Source organism: Melozone crissalis, unplaced genomic scaffold, assembly GCF_028551555.1.
Source record: "Melozone crissalis strain CALT ecotype California unplaced genomic scaffold, PUWL_Pcris_2 ptg000039l_1, whole genome shotgun sequence".
Taxonomy (NCBI): Eukaryota; Metazoa; Chordata; class Aves; order Passeriformes; family Passerellidae; genus Melozone; species Melozone crissalis.
In genome coordinates this window covers 8,375,335-8,394,680 of record NW_026535817.1, presented here as the reverse complement: position 1 = coordinate 8,394,680, position 19,346 = coordinate 8,375,335, and positions in this window count along the sequence as shown.

Below are 19,346 nucleotides of genomic sequence, written 5' to 3'. Positions count from 1 at the left end.
TGCATTTGCAGCTTATTTAAACAATAGAAATATGTGGCTAAAAATGTATGTATTCCAGGCTTCCTGGGTAGTTTAGATGTTGTTAAAGCATTAAATGAACACCCCAAGTTTTATGAAGTGTTGTCAATCCTCCTTATTCTGTGGGGAATTCTTGAAGGATCTGTCAAGCACAGTCAGCTGAAATTACTGCAGCAGCACTATTAACTCTCCTTAGTTTCAGTAAGGCTGTCACTGTGAGTGAAGGGATTCGATTAGAAAAAAACTAAAACATATATGCAGCCAGAAAAAATATAGCACAAAAAATTCCCATCTGCAAAGAATTTTCACTTAGAGCAATTATAAAATGAAGGAGAAAGGAAAATGAAATCCAAGTTCAGTTGAGGTGGAACTTCCCCTAAAAGCAAATAATTACAGGAAAAAATATTGCCTTAATGAGTTTAAGTTGGCAGAAATTCTGTAGCCAAACAGAAGTCTCCCTAAAATTCAACTGATCTTTCTGACCAGTCAGGAAATGAAGATGAGAGAGTGGCAAACTTTTAGAATATGATCATATGCTATAGCACTTTACAGATTTATTTCATAATATGAATTTCCAAAAAAAAAAAAAAAGTGATTTTAGAAAAATTACATGAACAAGGCTGCCATGATATGCCTGAAAATGAGCTTTGCACCTCAGAGTTATATATGCATACAATCAGAGTAATTTTTCCTGCGACACAGGCAAAAATAGATGTCTCTCTGCAGAGTCCCTTTATGTCCCCTTCTATCACAATTGGGAATATTCCACCAGTGGGACTGTGGAAGTCCCCTTAGCCTTGAGGGCTTATCCTCACAGCTAAACCTATTGCCCTGGAAGTACATGCCAAATCCTCACTTAATTTCAGTTAAATTATAAATCAAATTGAAATTCAGTGAAATCTATAGTTCAAGGTCATCAAGGCCTTAGATATTCAGTAAGTACCAATGCAATGCATTTCACAGAAGGCCTACATTCTGAAAAGTGCATGCCCTTACATATTTTGCTGACCTGTGGTCCATATTACCATAGCAAAACAAGCTCCTCCTTGCAGATCAAGTTCAGATTTCTGCTTTTAGCTGTTTCCTTTACATCATTAGAAAGAAAAACAGATTAATGAGTTTGCATTAAAGCATATTTTTACCCAACACCATTATTTTAATTCTAAGAATTGGACACCTAACTTTTACATTCCCATTGAAAGTAGTGGTGTGAGTTCTGAGGTCATGCATCTATCAGAAGAAAATGTGTGCCTAATTTTAAGGTACATGCAATTAAAAATTGCCAAAAGTGTTTTTAAATGTTGATATTGCAAAAAAAGTTATGATACCAAGTGATCTTGGAAAGGCTTTAATGCTGTGATCACATGACTTTACAGGAAAAGATTCTCTAGGATGAAGCCCTAATTCCCCACCCCAAATAGGCAACAAACATGGAAGTGAAGAGTTTCAGACAGCATCACTGAGTTTCTGTCAACTCCCCTAGAACAAAAACTGTGCAGCCCTATAATTTCATTCTCTTCACAAGCAGGAATTAATCTCTGAGTACTTCTGTGAACATGAGAATCCCTGACGCTGGAGTTTCATGTAGCTTTGTATCATATCATAGATTAATTTGGGTGTTTAATATGACCTACTCCTGATTTCGTTTTTTCCTCCTGCTGAGGATTCCCTAGCTCTCTTTCCCATGTGGATTCTCCCCTATCTAATATGGAATGACTTCCCAGTGCAGCATTTCCCTCAATAGCAACAGAGGGAAGTGGATCTGGCCTCCCCAACACTGTCTATTTTTACAAAGTCTGTGGGCAATGGATTGTCTCTGAGATCTGTTCCTGTGCTGCAGAGAAATGGAGCTAATAAACAGTTTTGAAGTTATTAATGGGAGGGCAGACCTGAGGGCAGGCATGCAGACAGATCACATAGCCTTGTTTGGAAGGAAATCAGGCTAAATCCAGATTGAGATCATGTAGTGATTTCAAAGAAAGCAGCAGGCCCAGACCAGTAAATGAAATATTAATGCATCAGAGCTTTAGAAGGACCCCACAGCATTTTTCACCTTCTGTCCTTCACCCCGTTCCTCCACTAGCAAAGCATCTTTCTATAAAATAGTTGTGACTGTTGTGTGTGAGTTCTGAATATATTAATGCAAGTATTTCATACATTTGCTTTTGAATGCACAGATCTGCTCAGTAAATGTGAGGAAAAATTTCTCTTGATATTTTAAATCATTGGCTTTGTGCTCACCCTCAGAGGTGTCTCTGTTAACATGCAGAGCATTTGTACACAATATAATTGAAAATTAGTTTCCTTAGTTATGTTAGATGATGATGTTCACAATCTTGTTCATAGTTTGTTTTCATTTTGGCGTGCTTTAACATAACCAAATATCTATTTACACTGCATTTCTGCCTAGTAGCAAGAGACTGTGTTATCTTTATAGAAGACTTTTCACTTCTAAAGACTTTTGCTCATTGCAGAGGACACTTTATTTGACAGTGCATGCCAGCGATGTAAATTGTATCACATAATAAAGTGATTTGACCAACCAGATGAGAAACACAATTTTGTTTTCCCTAAATTCTTTTCTGTTTGTTTAAATAATCTGAACCCAAGTAAAGCCTAATCTCTTTTTTTCTGCACCATTTTTAGACTCACTGACTTTGCCTGTCAGTGACCTCATGCTGGTCTGAGCTTCTAGAAGCTTAAATCAGTATCAGGTCAAAAGGCAACTTATCAAATTTAGTGGAATTTCATTTCCATACTGACTAAGCAGGGGAAGGAAACACAGTGAAGTACAATCTAGCCAGGTTAAATAATACAAACAGAACAGTTTTTATTGTTTGAACATTTTCAGCCCAACCACAAAAAAATCTGCAACTAAAATCTACTTACTGTACTTGTCTACTTTACTTGCACCTAACCCTCTGTTTAGTTCCTTGTACATTGCTGTATTCTCATTGTTTGAAACTTACTGTTCAAACGTGAAATAAATATTGTGAATAAATTGTGAACCCAGACTGTACACTGGGAAGGCTATTTGGATAAATAGCTCTTCAGGAAATAAGGCCAGCATATACAATCTAGCTGTGGAAAGTCAGATCAGATTTTCACTATACACATGAAATGAATCCCAAAGCAGTTTTTGCATTTGTACAGCAAGCAGGATTTTGTCCCCAGTACAAGAAAAATGATTAATGCATGTAAAACTCAGGGAACTGAAAAAGCTCCACAATAGCATTTTAAGAGCTTTGCTCTACAAAGGATTTACAAGGTTATAAGAGACCCAGTACTATTCATTTCCACAGCTACATTTCCATTCTTTGTTAAGTTCTAAAATACATCATAAAGAAAGGAAGCATAAGCCACACTCACAGTTTAACATAACTCCCTTGAGTCCTGTAATTGGCAACAGATTAAAAATCTCCCTGCCAGGGGAACAGTCATAGGTTTTGTAGGATGTTTCACTGTGCAGAGAATGTACCCTGGGTTTCTTGGAATGCCCTCGATTTTCTGGTGCATTCATCAACACTTGAGAGCATTTAAAATGACTCCAGTGTGGCAGATTTCTCCCTTACTGAATGTGAGGCTGATGGAATGGGGAATTTTAAGTCCAGAGAGGCAGACATTTCCAGGCCAGTGTCTGGTTTTCCTCAAACTGAACATTTGTGCTTTGAAATAGTTCCCTGGGTATATTATTGGACCTTAAAAAGAAGCCTTGTGTTGCTGCTGAGTCAGAAACAGCACTCAAGATGCTGGAAAATGTCTGGTGTTTGTTCACACATTTTCAGTCCTAAAAAAGGACTCAAGTAATTCACACTCAAAACAAAATGACCTCGGGAGCGTTTGTGTGCGTGCACACGAAGCTGTGGGGTGTTTGTGGAGGGAGAAAGGTAATGGCCAATTAACAGATGCTCATGGAGAACATTCTGTGCTGCACTGCAGTTCAAACAGCTGGAAGGTTCCAATACACTGACACACCTATCAAAAAGAAGGTGTTGATAAACCTCCAGATCTAATTTTATCTTTAAAGTAAACCAAAACCCAAGGGTAATTTTGTCTAAATACTGAAGAGGTTCATGACTAGTTTTTTCCCTATAAATAAGGAAACCAAAGGAAAGATATGCTAATTGCTGGACAAACAATGTTGAATGTTGTAAATAATTTCAACCAGGCTGTAGACAAGCAGAATTTGCCCAAGGCAAAAATGGAAAATAAGAAGCTCTACAGAATTCTAAATCAGAATAATAGATGTATTGGTAGAGTTTCCTAGCATGAACAACCTCACAGAACTGTGGCAGCTATAAAACAATTGCCACTCTTTATATTATTAACAATTCCAAAGTAATTTTCATTTTAATTAGTCGCTTCCTAATATCAATGGATGTGCTTGGGTTTAGCCTCAAAAAGTCAGTAATTTTTGAAAAATAAGAATCAATATAAAGTCAGCATATTCTTAACTCTGGTATTTCTAATGTTTTGGGGTTTTTTTCTAACAGGAAGGCTTATGAGCATAAACAGCAGTTTTGATCAGGTGCACATCAGCTACTCTGATTTTTAGGTCTCTTCAAGACAGTTTATATTTAAATTCAAATATACGGCATATAAAATGGTTTGTATAAAAACACAGGACTTGAAGCTCCCTGGAGAATTACTTGTATGCAAAACAGAATATTTTGAAGAAGATGATCAATATTGGTAACTTTTACAGTTTCCAAGAAATTCCCCACCACAGATGCACATAATTTCATCATTTTGTGAAAGTTCAAGATTATTTTCTGCAGAGTTCACCATTCTTTACTTCCTTTGGCAGTATAAAACCCCAAGAGATTTTCCATGTGGCAATAAAATAAAAAGATTAGTGTAGAAATTAATAAATCTTCCTACTGAATCAGTATGCCCTGAGAAAACCCACATTTCAAAGAAACACCAAGAACAAAACAGGGCAACAGAATTCCTTGGAACACGTGGAGCAGAACCCTGTTACCAGTTAAATCAACAGGAACTTGACTAATTTACCACTTATGCCAGCAGGGCAAAGACTTCATCTCACACAGAAATGTGTAGAACCACAAAACACAACAAATTTACAAGCACTGAATTGGTGTCAGCAGTTCTGTAGATTTTTGTAGCCTGCAGAATTACAAAATGTGATTGACAAAACACTATGGCAATAATCAGATTTTTAAATGTTATCTTCTGTTAGGAACTCACTCACTCATGTGCAGAATTATGGAGAGTTAGCTGGGACTCTGCTGAGGCTCAAGTTGCTATCTTGGCCTCCTGTATAACCAGTGTGAAGGGGCATTCTTAAAAAGAAATTAACTCCATCCTCAAATAAATGCCTAAAATCGGTGGACTGGATCCCAGGACCCCAGGCATAGCCTTACATCACTCCAAACTCACCTAGGCTTGCAGAGGTCTGTTTGGATAATTCTGTACTTGAGAAATGGATCATCAACAGACCAGAAAAAACACTCAAGGACAGTGAAGAGATGATTGTTGTTATTTTGGGAGCCATAAAGTTATGGAAGTTTAGGCAGATGCTTTTTCAAAATCAGCTTGAAGCTTAGAGGAACAGACCAGCACTCATCTCTTCCTACACTTTAATAAGCTGCTGTTAACCCAGCAGAATTTGATACAGATCACTGTGTTTTGGATGTTTATTACTGGAGTTAGATGTGACTGCTCTGCATGTAACCTCAAATGAACAGCAGCATGAGTACAGGTTTGGAGAGCAGCAATCCAAACAGATAACATTCAGACAGTAGCAACAGTAGCTTTGTTTTTCCTTGTGACCTTTATAATAATTTCTACTGCTCAGAATGCTCTGCCATAAACTGTGTACTGGAGGGCAGAGAACACAAAAGTAGTTAGGACTAAGTTCACAACCACAATGGGGATTATGGGCACTTCCAAGAAACATTGTCATTTCTTTTTTCCTCAGATAATAATTTGATTGTACCTTTCATACTTTTACTTCCCTGTTTTAAATTCTTGCCATTATTCACCATCTCTTGCAGATACTACAGTGTGTATGAAATACATGATACTTTTTGACAAAGCTTATAAACTTCCTGAAAAACCATAGCTAAACTAAATACAGGAAATATATTATATTGAACACTCACCTACATGTACACAGAAAGCTCACAAGCCACAGAAGATGTGAGGTAGGCAGAGAGCAGGAGGGAAAAAATAAAACCATGTTTTACCAGCAAAGCAGAAAAATTCTGGGACATTCTAGGACATGGTAGGTTTTCAAACTTCTATTTCCCTCTGCATTTTAGGGATTGGTGCAATCTTTGGAACAAGGATGGTCAGTTTGTCACTAAACACTTCAAGCTTACTTTCACAACATTATCAGGTTTATTGCTCTGAAGTTTTGCAAGCCCAAAAGACGACAAGAGGTTGGACTAAGCCTAGTGCTGTCCAACAGAGGGCAATGGTACACAATCCATACAATCCATACTATTTGCTCTCCCTGACAAAGCCTCTGTTTCAACAGAGTAGCCGTGGCACAGTTAGAGATCTGTGGGGATGCCAGACACCAAGCAGTGTCATTATCAGCAGTCCACTGGAACTCATATGGAACTCATATATAACTCATAACTCAAATGCCAGAAAACTTTAAAGTTTGAGCTAAATCAGATGATAGAGGAGGCATTGCTTAATGAGTCTCACACAGACTGTAGTTTATTACTCCTGACCTCAGCAGCACGGGGTGGACAGATGTCATTATCTCATTTTACCAATGGAAGAGAACATGGAATGGAAAGAACACGTGCACTGCCCAAGGCTGTTGGGGCAATGGCAATGCTGCACTTGGATGGGGACATTCCTGGCTCTTACCTTCACCTATAATCCACTGGTTATTTATAGCAGTCATGCATACTTCACAAGCAGCACAATTACATTCTTACAGCTCAGAAAAGGAAGAGGAAGGGAGCTCCAGGTCCTTTGAAGAAACAATCTAGTCATTCAAGAGACAGATCAAGTTATGGCCCAGACTGCCAGACAAAATTCACCAAATCCCATGACAGAGAATGTAAGGCTTTGGAGCTATTTACTCATGGTAACCACAGCTGAGTGAACACAGATTAACCTCAAAGGGCAGTAGAAGGATTAGTTTAAAATATCAGAATTAAAGGGGAGTCCACATTTTTTACCATAACAAAAGCCCCTGCCTTCTCCCATGTCACCATGCTAGTCTCACCTAAACTCTGTAAGAAAGCAAACAAAACCCATCCAAAGGAACCAAATCTTAAGTTCCTGTTAAATCATGAGCCTCCCCATGAGCTATTGCCAAATCACCACTGGCAATGTCTTCAGTCTGATGTCTGTTACTAAGGAGCACATATTGTTTCTGTATCTGTCCCAACAGTAATGTAAAACATACACTCAGCTGCTACTAAGGGGATCAACCCTGCCACTAAAGGGAAAAGAGTGGCTCGGCCATACTCAAAGGCACCAAATGAAGGCATGTTTATGTCAGGAGTCACTTCCATTAACCTGGGGAAAAGGTGACACACATGAAAAATTATGACAGATGGTGCAAGAGTTTCTCTAGGGCCTCCTTGAAAACTGCATAAATAAGAAACTGTGACTAGTGTTAAAATGAGTGAGCAAAACTTGACCAACTTGCCACTTCTTTCTCAACAAAGTGGAGTTAACAATTAACTTCATCTTAGCAGATGGCATAACAATAAATGTAGATAAAATCAGTGTGCAGACAAAGTACTTTATGGACAAAAAGCTTAAAGAAAAAAAATCTCTGCTAATGGACTAGCAATACTAACTCCTGGAAACAGAAACCTCCTGGAAAAGGGAGACAGAAAGTACACAAACAGAAAGCAACACAAGCACTGCTAAAGAATCTTCCTGGAATGCACAGTGGCAAGGAAGAGCCTAAAGGTAATGAACAAATGTAGAGTCAGTTCGTGTGATTACGTGACCACCCGCTCCAGTGATTTCCATGTAAGACACTGAGGCATAATCTCTGGGGGAAAGAGAAGGAAGTTGGCATGATTCAAATGCATTATGTGCACAGGCAAAAGTCACACACACTTTGTTTACAGCTTCCTTGCCACACGGGCCCAAGTTACCATCCACTTTCATGGCAGTGCTAAATAGCTGTTTAGTTTAAGTTCTAACCATAAACACAATTCAGGGAGAACAGCAAAAATATTGGATCTGTCGTCCCTAATCACCCATCCATGTCTCTTCTTTCCTATTGCATCAGAGCATGGCTATTTGTTCTAAATCAAATGTCACAGCATAAAGATAAATCCTTCCCTGGGAAAAAACCTTCAGCCTTGGTATTTAAGTGTGTACATAATATACTATACATATCTTTTATTCCCAGTGCAATTCTGAGTCCACATTTCTGGAAGTTTTACTCTCCAAAAAGCCTTAATTCCTCCACCAATGACTTTTAGTCTTGCAGTATGTTTTTTGAGGGGGATGGAACTATAAACACAACTCCAGACCTTTGCCAACAATAGTTTCTTGTTTCTTTTAGCTCTGTTCACTGTTCTAAGTGAAAGAGGAATTTGGAAAAGCAATTAAGCTGCAAATGTTGGCAGCTTCTGTTTGATTTGACAGATAAGCTTTATCTGAATTAAGGAGTATAAAGGTGTTGGTACAGCAAGTGTTACTCCACTGAGCACAGTGCCCACATTTAGGGCAGCTCAAGTAATGGAGAAATTAGTCAGGAGGGTAAAACACACATGTCCAATTCCACAATGCATTCCCATACAGTGCAAGGAGTTTTAATTCCACATCTGTAGAACATCAAGAGTAAGAATGGAAAATATCTATGGCATGGCTGGACTCTTGTAGAGTGGAAAATATGAGATGGTAAGAGTTTTGTTTGCTGCTAATCATCTAGCAAGCCCATTAGTCATGGAATGCCTCTAAACAAAGTGAATCTGTGAAGAAAGAAATGGGAGCAACATTAAGAGAAAATACAGCACATTTCAGGAGTGAAATATTCCTTCTCCCATTTTAAAATAATTCTTCTTGCAAAGATGGAACTATGGATCAAAACTTGGCCTTTGATTCTTCATATTTAAGAGCTTTGTGAGGTCACATTTAATTGGAACCAGAAAATTACTTTTTATTAAAAAAATTAAAGGGGCAGACTGATGATGGTGTAACCCAGCAAGTATTACTTCCAACACCATTGCTCACATGGTAAAGAATAGTGTCCAACCTATTGTAAATTGATTGTATATTCCAAATATCGTGTAAAATACATCCTTTCTGTGGCAAGCTGCTCACTGATCTTTTCTGCATGACTCCAATAACAGCTAAAGGGGGAAAAAAGGGAAAAATGCCAAGAATTAATCACAAACAGATATTATCCCTAAAACACGTGCACAGTAGTACAGTAGATGTGCTCAACACAATGAAAACTATGGTAATATTTTGCACTTAAAAGGGTCAAATTGATAGGTATATTTGGGGGTAAAATGCAACCGCGACATGTGACAGTTTTAAAATTTATGCTTGCCTAAGTTAATGATGCTGTATTCAGTTTCATTGACTAGCAGAGCCTTTGAAATGGGTTTGGAAACTGCTCAAATTTTTGAAAGGTAAGGTCATGACATGTCTTGATGACACAGCAACAAAGAAATACTACTTCTAATTCACCACTTTTGTGCTAACTTATAGAAAGAACATCTGCTGAACTACAGGCTTTCTACATTTCAGCCATGAAGTATTCTAATTAACTGCAAAGTTAATGGGTGCACCAGAAAATACCAAACACTGGAAATGCCACAAAGCAGAACAGCAACAACCCTACCATTTAGGGAAAATTCACTAAAGATGGTTGCTAACAATTTGCACTGCTGAATGCAGAAATCAGTTCCCTACATGTGAAACAGAGGAAAAAATGCCCCAAAATCAAACTGATAGTTTGTGTTGTTTCAATGGTGACAATGGTGTTGAATTTTTTCCAAGAGGATTTTTCCCACAAGGAGACTACTTTGGTGGTGGGCGTATTTTTCCTCAGCAAAATTAACAGTGACAAGAGAGAAACTCTGAACCTTCTTTGATAATGAAAGCACCAAACAGAAAACAAGTTCAGCCAGACTATAATCTTAAAGTGAGGTCTACATTTCATTTCTGATTATTGGGAAAAAATTACAACAGCAATGCACTCGACATCTTCTCTGCTAATACTGAGTCTGCCTGTGAAAAACTCCCAGAGAAGAATCTTCACAAATACCAGAGGCAGACTTAGAGTTTTAGGACTATTCCCTCACTAATGAATAATCATTCTCTGACTTTATTCAACAAATAATATCTGAAGGCTTCTAAAACACATCCAGGCTGCCTCACAAGCCTGCCTGTTAACTGACACCCATTGCCTATAAGGCCAGCAAATATTGCATGATTGCAAAGGGAACATCCATTGCTTTGGTCACAGGATTGTCAGCTCTGAAGATGACCAGAGTTTATTTGGATGACTTCTTTATTTCTGCTACCTTCACTATGAAAGGACTTAATTTCTCAGCCAAAATTGAACAGGTCAGCAGAAAAGCTTAATTTCTAAGTAGTCAACTGTCCGAATGAATCTGATTCATTTTGCACTAAAATTTCTGTCTTTTTTGTATTGTATATTCATTTTCCAAAATACAGCATTGTGCTCTTCCAGAAGACCAAAGTAAATTTCTCTCTCTTCAGAGGCCAAATAAGGAACTGATTTTCCTTGTACAAGTAATACAGAAATAACATCTTATATATACTGTAAAAGAAAACTCATTCTGTCCTAAGGGTGAATTTTCCTCAGACCTCTTCTCTGGAGAAACTGACATCCCAAGAGAGGATCTGTTCCCTGAGAATCATCTACATCTACAGCCTTTAACTTACTCTCCAAGGCTTCACATGTCCTGAATAGAGAGAAGCAGACAGTTACTGAAAAATGTAGGTCCAGGTTTGTGGTTTGGTAACCAGCAATCTCTGCTTCAAAAGTCCTTTTGCCCAGTATCACATTGTGAAGTCTAAAAATAGCCTAGCCTCTATATTTACACTGTTGGATAAGGTAGGTCCCTAAATTCATGTTCAAAGCATGTAAATAAAAATGACTTTGCAGAAGCCTTGAGATCTGAAAACAGTAAATGCCTAAATGTCTTAAAATCAGCCCCCTGCTCTGTAGCCTGAATATGGTGTTGCATATGCAATTTTGGACACCTCGATTTAAATGCTTTCTAAAAACAGTCTCAATAAAGCTGGTGACAACCTAAATCAGGAATTTAGAGGCCTGCTGGTTTCTCCCAGTAGTATAGATGCTTTCTAGCTTTGCCAGCCCAAATGTTTTCAGATGCAGGAGGAACAAAAGAGGGTTCAATGTTCCCCTCAGGACCCAACTACAGGCGCCCCCGTGCTGAGTGCTCGCAGTTTCCACTGACGTTCAGCCGAGTTCTGCATGTGCTAAAGGGGAAATCTTATTTGGCAAGTGACACTACCACACAGCATTGCAATCCACTGAGTACAGAGACAAATCCTGCTTTCATCCTTCTGCAGCAGCAAAGCCACATTAGCCGACACTCCCTTCCCTGAACCAATCGTGGACATATCCTTGTTTTGATTTAAATATGTTCCAGTGCAGGAAGGGCAGAGGACGGTGATTTATTTTCACAGAAAAATATGAGTGGCTATAATGATTAATGGGAGCATAATTTTTCATAACAAACTGGGATACTAAAAAGAGAAAGAAATGTGGGACAAGTTATGTAATGTGTACTTACTGAAATATGCTTCATGTCTCTGAAAGGAGACGTGAATTGCCATCTCTGGAGTGAACACCAGCTTTGCCACTGAGGGAAAATTCACTGGCTTTAAATCACAAATCAATTCCCCCTAATTTATTCTAATTTATGGTGAAATGTCCATCAAAAGCTACTATCCCCAACACCAGAATATCCACTGCATCACATATTCCCATCTCAAAAAGAACAGTATCATCCCTGTGACACGGAGGCCTAAAACTCAGTGACACCAATGAGTCCCAGAGCTGTCTTGCCCCAAAGCCCCGAGGATAAAGCAAGGTTAGCACAGCTGCCCTGTGTCAGGACTGAAGGCTCCTGCAGACTATGAGACATTAGTCTGAATCACTTACAAATAGCAACTGTACCCAGAGGAACAAGTGTCTTGGAAAGAAACCACTGTTACCTAGGATGACACTTCTCTTGGGACCGTGCTGAAGTTTCCAGGACAGACTCACTTCAGTTCTAGGGATTAGAAGCCATGTTCACAAAATTTTTCCTCAGGGCAGCACAGGACTATCACATCATTTCTCTTTTTTTTTTCTTGTGAAACAGGATTAGACACTCATGCACATGTCTGCATGAAGAAATGGGATTTTTAGCTGTGGTCTTATGGGGCACTGGGGCCAGCCTTCAAACTTGTATTATGGCCTGCACAGTGACTTAAGAAAAGAATGCAAAATTATCCATGTCCCTTCTACTGCAGGCTGTCACTCTTCAAAGAGAACTGTCTCTTCATCCTTTCTCTATCATGGAAGCATGGGCAGAGGCTTCCAGGCTGTGAGTCCAGTGAGGGGCTGTGGGAGCTACTTTCCTCAACAGAAAACAGAAAAGTGCTTTTCATCTAATGGTTATAATAAAGTAGATGCTGATACAGTCTAGGGCCTTACAAAATAAGTAATTAGAAGTTACATTAGATTGTATTCTTAATTTAGAAAAAAGAATCTGCTTGGAACACAAATACACCAAAAGCAAAAAAAAAAAAAAAAATCTACTTCAGAAGATGGTAATGTCTAGATACAATTACTCTTTATATAAAGTTTGTTATTATACAAGAAGGCAGGTTGTCCTTTCTGGAGAACAAAAAATACAGATGGAATAATTCACACCCCAGTAAGTTTATTGGCTGGGAGAAAGAATTAGAGCAAGTGATAAAGGAAACCTGAGATTCTAAAGAAAGCCTGACATTGGTAGTCAAACCAGAAGTCCACTGAAGTTCTATGCAGAGGTCCCAGGCAAGATGATGAGCTGTACAGAGGATGAAACAATGGAGGAAGAAACAGAAATAGTACAGCAAAATGCTTCTTTAATAGAACCGCTTCAGGAAAAAGTGTTTACAATAGCTGAAACACATCAGCAATAAAACAGGTACTGTGTTACCCTGCTGTAGAGCACTCCTTGCTGAAGACAGTGGTTACCATAAGGTATTGTATCAGCCACAGAAATGTTTTCACAGCAGGGCTGCCTTTGACTGGCAGCCAGAACCCCTGTTTTTCAACCAAATGTTAATAACTGTTCTCTTTCTCAAGTGTGGGAAAAAAAGGGAAACACCAAAGTAAGCTTTTCCACCTTATTTGTTTTTGTTTTCTCCTTTTTTAATATAAGGCTATTTTCCTGCCAGTTTTTTTCCTATGGAAACACTTGGCCAGCTGATTCCTTCTTGGGATATGTTATTGACTATTTCCTGCTAGCACAGTTCCTGTGTGTGCACAACAGTGTTCCTACTTAGCCATAACTCCATCTCAACCTCTGTGCCTTTACACTCACATGGTGTTCTCAGCTTGACAGACTTATGCTTAATTTAAAATTATTTCAGCACGAAAAGTTATATAAACCATACTTAAACACAGGGCTTGATGGTACTCATACTTGAATGTAAAAATAATAGTCCAAATACTCTTCTTTCTGTTCAAATTTGTTTCTAGCTCTACAAACTTTTATTTGCTCTTTCAGGTTACTTTTCTGTTGAACATGCTTCAATTAGTCCAGCCTTGCTTTAGAGCTGTAACCCTCAGTGATCAGTAGACCAAACACACACAAAATTGAACAGGTGTTTACTGGTAGGATCAGGAGCTTATTTATCTTTAAAACAAAAATTATTTTCCCTCACCCCCAGTATTCTCAGCTTTGTTTACCAGTGTTTACCACTTTAAGGCTGATTTTAAGTGGCGGCATTTTACTCTCCTGTTTGTTTATTTTGAGGAGTTCACACTGTCTTGACTTAAAAACAAACATATGAACTACACACCACATAGAAAGGAACTCACCCTGCTCATAACAAAAGTCTCTTGTCCTCTCTGAATTAGTTTCAAACTACTTAGATTATAGAAGTTAGATCAGCAAGATACTTGCATCATGTGTACTGCCAGCATCACAAGCCAAGCTGGTAGCTGTCTTAACAGAGAGAAAAGAATTCAATGCATATGAAGGCAGCAAGTTTGGCTTTTTTCTGAGTAAAGAACAGCAATGCTGTTAAGATGTCAGAATTTAACATAAAGTTTTAAGGCTTTTTTGGTTTGTTTGTTTATTTCCAGCTCCTGCATTCATAAGAACTTGACCCTTCCAATAGTTTCTTTTCAGAAAATTGAAAAGATGTCTGAAACACACGCCAGACAAAAGTTACTATGTACTTTCCCCACAATGAAGTTAAAACCACACATTCTTTATAAACCTTTGTCCAGAAGATAGTTCTTAATTCTGAATGGTTTGGTTCTGAATTCTTTGTCAACACCAAGTTAGGAAAATAAGTATGAAACTAATCCACTGATCTGATAGCATCAGTGGAGCTCATAAAAATCAGATATACAGCAATGTTTGCCTTGGATCTGCATCTTCAAGTACTTTTAAAATATTCTACATACTTTAACCATTATGACATGTATTTTGGACTAAAATTTCCCCCTTCACCTTCAAAAACAAAACCCCCCAAGATACTCTCCCAGTTTGACGTTTGGCACTTCACAGCAAACAGAAGAAGTTCAACAACTTGGCAGAATAGTCAGTCTTTTCTTTGAACTCCTATTTCATTTGGAATGTTTCCTTTTAAAATCACAGCACCACATCAAAAATAACAAAATAAAATTCTCAGGTATCCAAATCCTGTGGTGAAGGCATCTAAATAGATTGTTTAGGTATGGAGACAGAATTTGGAATTGAATGCAGTATGAGAAAGGTTTATCTCTAAACAAACATGAACCTGCCAGAAAGATGTGCATGCCCTGCAGTATTTAAGAAGAAAGGATCTTTTTAAGAGTCCCTTACTCAAACACTCTCCATGCTGGTGACACAACGTCAGACTGCAATGTTGATGCAAGCAGGGAGAAGACTTGTATCCTTTTGATGGAAGAATAAAACAACCCCAAAGAGTATGTCAGGCTCACAGTGAGGTGGACCACCCACAGAAATGAAGGAGTTTTCAATCAGTGACCATCAGAACATGCACATACTGAAATAAAGCTCCCTGGCCAGCTGCTGGCTCTGATTAAGTCTTTGACAGCACAGGCTGCTGCTTGTGGCCTGAGCCCTGGGGATTAAATCAGGCTGTCGGCTTTATGTTTTCTTAAAGTCCTATTTCAACTGGGAATGAAGCATGAAAGTGCAGACAACTGGAAGTGACGAACCTTGAGGAGTCCCCCCATATCTGCTGTCCTTGTAGGCTGGATTACAGCCCAGCCCCAGGCTGCTGGGGCAGGTTTCCCACTTTCAGGGAGAGTAGAGGCACAGGATTTTTGCCTCCAAAAATGAAGCTCCATCCCCACCTCTGCACAGAAAATGTATTTCTCATGTGTCTGTACTAAATGCAGCAAGATCCCACAGCATGGAAAAAATGCCACTGAAGAAATTCTCCTATTTTTTAACGGATTATTTAACTTCAGTCAAACACAGAGCAGAGTCTCCAATGAGTTGTACCTATTGAACCATGAATTTCAGTGAGAAGTATTATTTAACAGCTAAGATAATTAAACCAGCCTGACAGCCTGTGAGCAAGGGCAATATTAATCTGTCATCCTCCTTTAAGCCTTCTTCTGTTACAGACAATGCAGGTGAAACAAGGGGACTTTTTTCTCAGGGTTTTATGTGAATTGTTACTGAGCCCGATGTGGCAAATGTAAATTCTACAAAATAAACCTTCCCATTTGTTTTAAAAAAACTTGAGGATAATGAGATTACTGAATCATAGAATGTCTTCCTATGAATTCCAGATAAAAAATTATATTGTCTGGATCCTGAACAGAAAGACAACAGTAACAATATTTTTAAAAGCCTATCAAATTATTGATTATATCTTATTGAATACATTAATACCTCAGATCTTTTGTTAGTCTGCTCAATGTAGCTACAGAAAAAGTATCAATGAAGCATGTAATTGAAATTAAAATACTTCATTCTTCACCTGAAAAAAAATCCCTAAGCAAAAAATCAAACTGGACTTATTTTTTACAAAAGGCTTTTCCCACAATTTTCATAGGCAAAGAAGGATATTCCAGATAACTCTATAATGGGCCTTTTTTTGACTCCAATATTTTTGAATTTAGAAGTGGAAATAGGGAACCCTGTACTGCCTCAGTCAGACTGCAAGATGTATTTCATGAAAATTTATGACAACAGAGCACTCGGTCTCATTTGCAACACATGTAGGAGGCCTAGGTTCAGAATTTAAGTAAAAAGAAGATTACAAGTACACTTAGATCTATGGGGGCCAGTTTCACTTGAAAAAAGCAACTGTTGGCAGTTTATCTCCAAAAAAAAGGACTAGTTTAATTTTTAAAAGCAATAGTTGGGACTTTATGCCTACCTGGCTCCAACCAGGTATTTTACAATAAGGTAGACCTGTAAATCGCTGTCTGAAGCACAGATGGACACAGAATACAGAAACATCAGCCTCATCATTAATGGAACAGCAACTTTGCCATTGTCTAGTAATTATAGCCCCCTTTTTACAAACAGATATTGCTCATATTGTGAATTATACACTACAGATACATGAACAGCCTGAGTAGTTCATTGCTTTAAATTCATGGCATGAAGTGGCAGTCACAGCCTCAGGTTGAATTTAAGTACCTGTTAAGAACTGGGGCTTTATTCAACATTTAAATTGTCTCTGTGGAGATGAGAGAAGAGGCAAAAGATGGAAAAGGAGAGAAAATGAGGGAGAGATAGTTCAGGCTTTTTCCACTTGCCAGCCCAGGTGTCCTTTCTGGTCAATTATGCAATTTAGAGGAAGCAGTGTGGTGGGAAAGAACCCACAAAGTGTCAGAAAAGACCAGACCCAAAGGAAAAGTCTTTTAGTCACATAAAAGCAATTCAACCAAGTCTTACTTGGTTAAATAAAAATGCCCTAAATGAAGAAGACAGGAAAATATTGCCTCTGTTACCAGGCTGACTAAACATCCTAGTTTGCCACTAATAAAATAGTTCTTCTCATCGACATGCAGGGTTCAATTTTTAAGATGATGTCACATGGCACTGTAAATCTTTCACCTTATGGCACTGTAATTCTTTCACCTTCCTTAGCTTTTACTAATAATTATGGACATTTTACTAGTCACAATTCTATATGAAAGATGTTTCAGTAACTTGGTGTATTTTATGGTGTCCTGACCCTCTTTGAGCATTATAAAAGACAGCAGCATTGAACAGGATCAGTTCTAGTTTTGCAGTCATGACAGATACACATTCTTTATTTCAGCTGCAATGACATGCTTATTTCTACTTTCTACTTCAAAATTTTCACACACTACTAAGTAGTGAATTAAATTCTAGGATAGTCACGCTACAAAGTTTTTTTTAATGCTCAGCTTCAAAACAATAACATTTATGTACTTTTTATTGTATTAAATAATTGGTTAATGGGAATTGGAATAGACTAAACACGAGACTATCCTATTTGGGATGTCTCTTGATATTTCCTCCTGGATTAAGCATTTAAGTCAGTGCCAATCAGATGAATGCCCACTTTATAATTGCTTTTGGATATGGCTTTACTGAATTGCATTTGATTTCCACCCCCTCACCTCACCCCCCCCCCCCCCCCCTCCAATTCATCAGGCTAGTTTAACATTAAATTTCTGCCCTTCAGTGTCATTTGGCAGGCTGGTAATGAACCACTGAGACTACTCAAAGTTGTTAGTTGAATAGGTAAGATTCAACCAAGACTTGGTTGACCATGGTTGTTAGTACTGTTAAAAGTGTCTGATCCAGGCACAAAAGCTTGAAAAAAATTACCAATCAGCCATAACAGCAGGTCAGTTCTGATGGTGAGGATTAAAATGAACATTTCTTTTGGGCAGAGATGGCCAGGATCTCAGAAATATGTTTTGCAAAGCTAAGCAAAGGGAATAGAAAGATTGAGGGAAAAACAATGCAGTTTTTCAGTTGGACAGGCAGATTTTCAGGACATTGGATCAGGCACATAAATATTATCTACCTCAAAGTGCTTCTTGCTGGAAAAGGTCTGCAGGTTGTGTTGGTTTATTTTATTACTCTCCAGATTCCCTTTAAAGTCAGAATACGTGCAATTTTCTGATCAATCCTCCAAGCCAAATTAGATCATAATTTTCCATTATAAAAAGGAACTTCCTAGAACAAACTCAAATCCAAATCAGAAACAGAAGAACTTCACCTTGGTTTTGCTACCCCAAAATTCATCTATCTGCATTCAGACAGGAGGGCAAAGGAGGAATATTCTCTTCTGCCGCTGTTTAATTCTGTCCAAAGTTGGTTGCTGTCTGGAAATATCTGTGCACTACAAATCACACATTTCTTTGATAAACTGATACAACACTATCCTGGAATGCTGGATATTAGTGAGCTTCAAATTGCTGAAGGCTTTTTGTCCCCAGTGCTCAAAGAAAGTGAAGGGATTTTGAAAAACAGTTTGAGAGACGTGTGCTTGTTGAGCAATTACTGCCTAGCACGTATCAGGCTGAAGAAAATCTCATTTCTTTTGCAGAGCAGCCTCTGTATATCAGCCATCTGCCACTGACTTTAGCCATCAGCCCCTACAGGAGCAGGGTTTCATCTTTCACTGAAGGATTAGCCCATGCCATTCTCATCTGCTATAGTCTTGCCTATCTATACACTTAACACCTTCTTTTTAAATGTCTCCTTCCTGATTATAACACGCAGATTATAATTCTCTGGGGTGATGAGAAGTTGAGGAAATGATCTGTACATCAGGGGGGGCATTCCACCAAATTTTCAATAAGCTCTAAAAGGGACATAACCTCTCTTTGTTGTGGGTGCAGTCGAATCTTTTCTGTTCTCCTCTTTTGCCAGGAAGATATGAGTGGCTGGAGTGTTTGGTTCTATATATAACTGGTTGATGTCAGCTGGATGCCAACCCCTTTGGAGAGGATCAGCCCCCCAGTTTGTCTCAGTTCTAGGTACCATGCAGATCCCAGCACAAGGGTACAAACCATCCAGGACCAGGCAGGTCATCCCCATGCATAACTAACTTCTGAAGCCTCAGCTAAAGGGTTGACATCGCTTTTTATCTGCACAACAAAACAGTAGGGTAAGTGTATTGTTTCCTGAAATGTTTTGACATTGTCTGTCCTA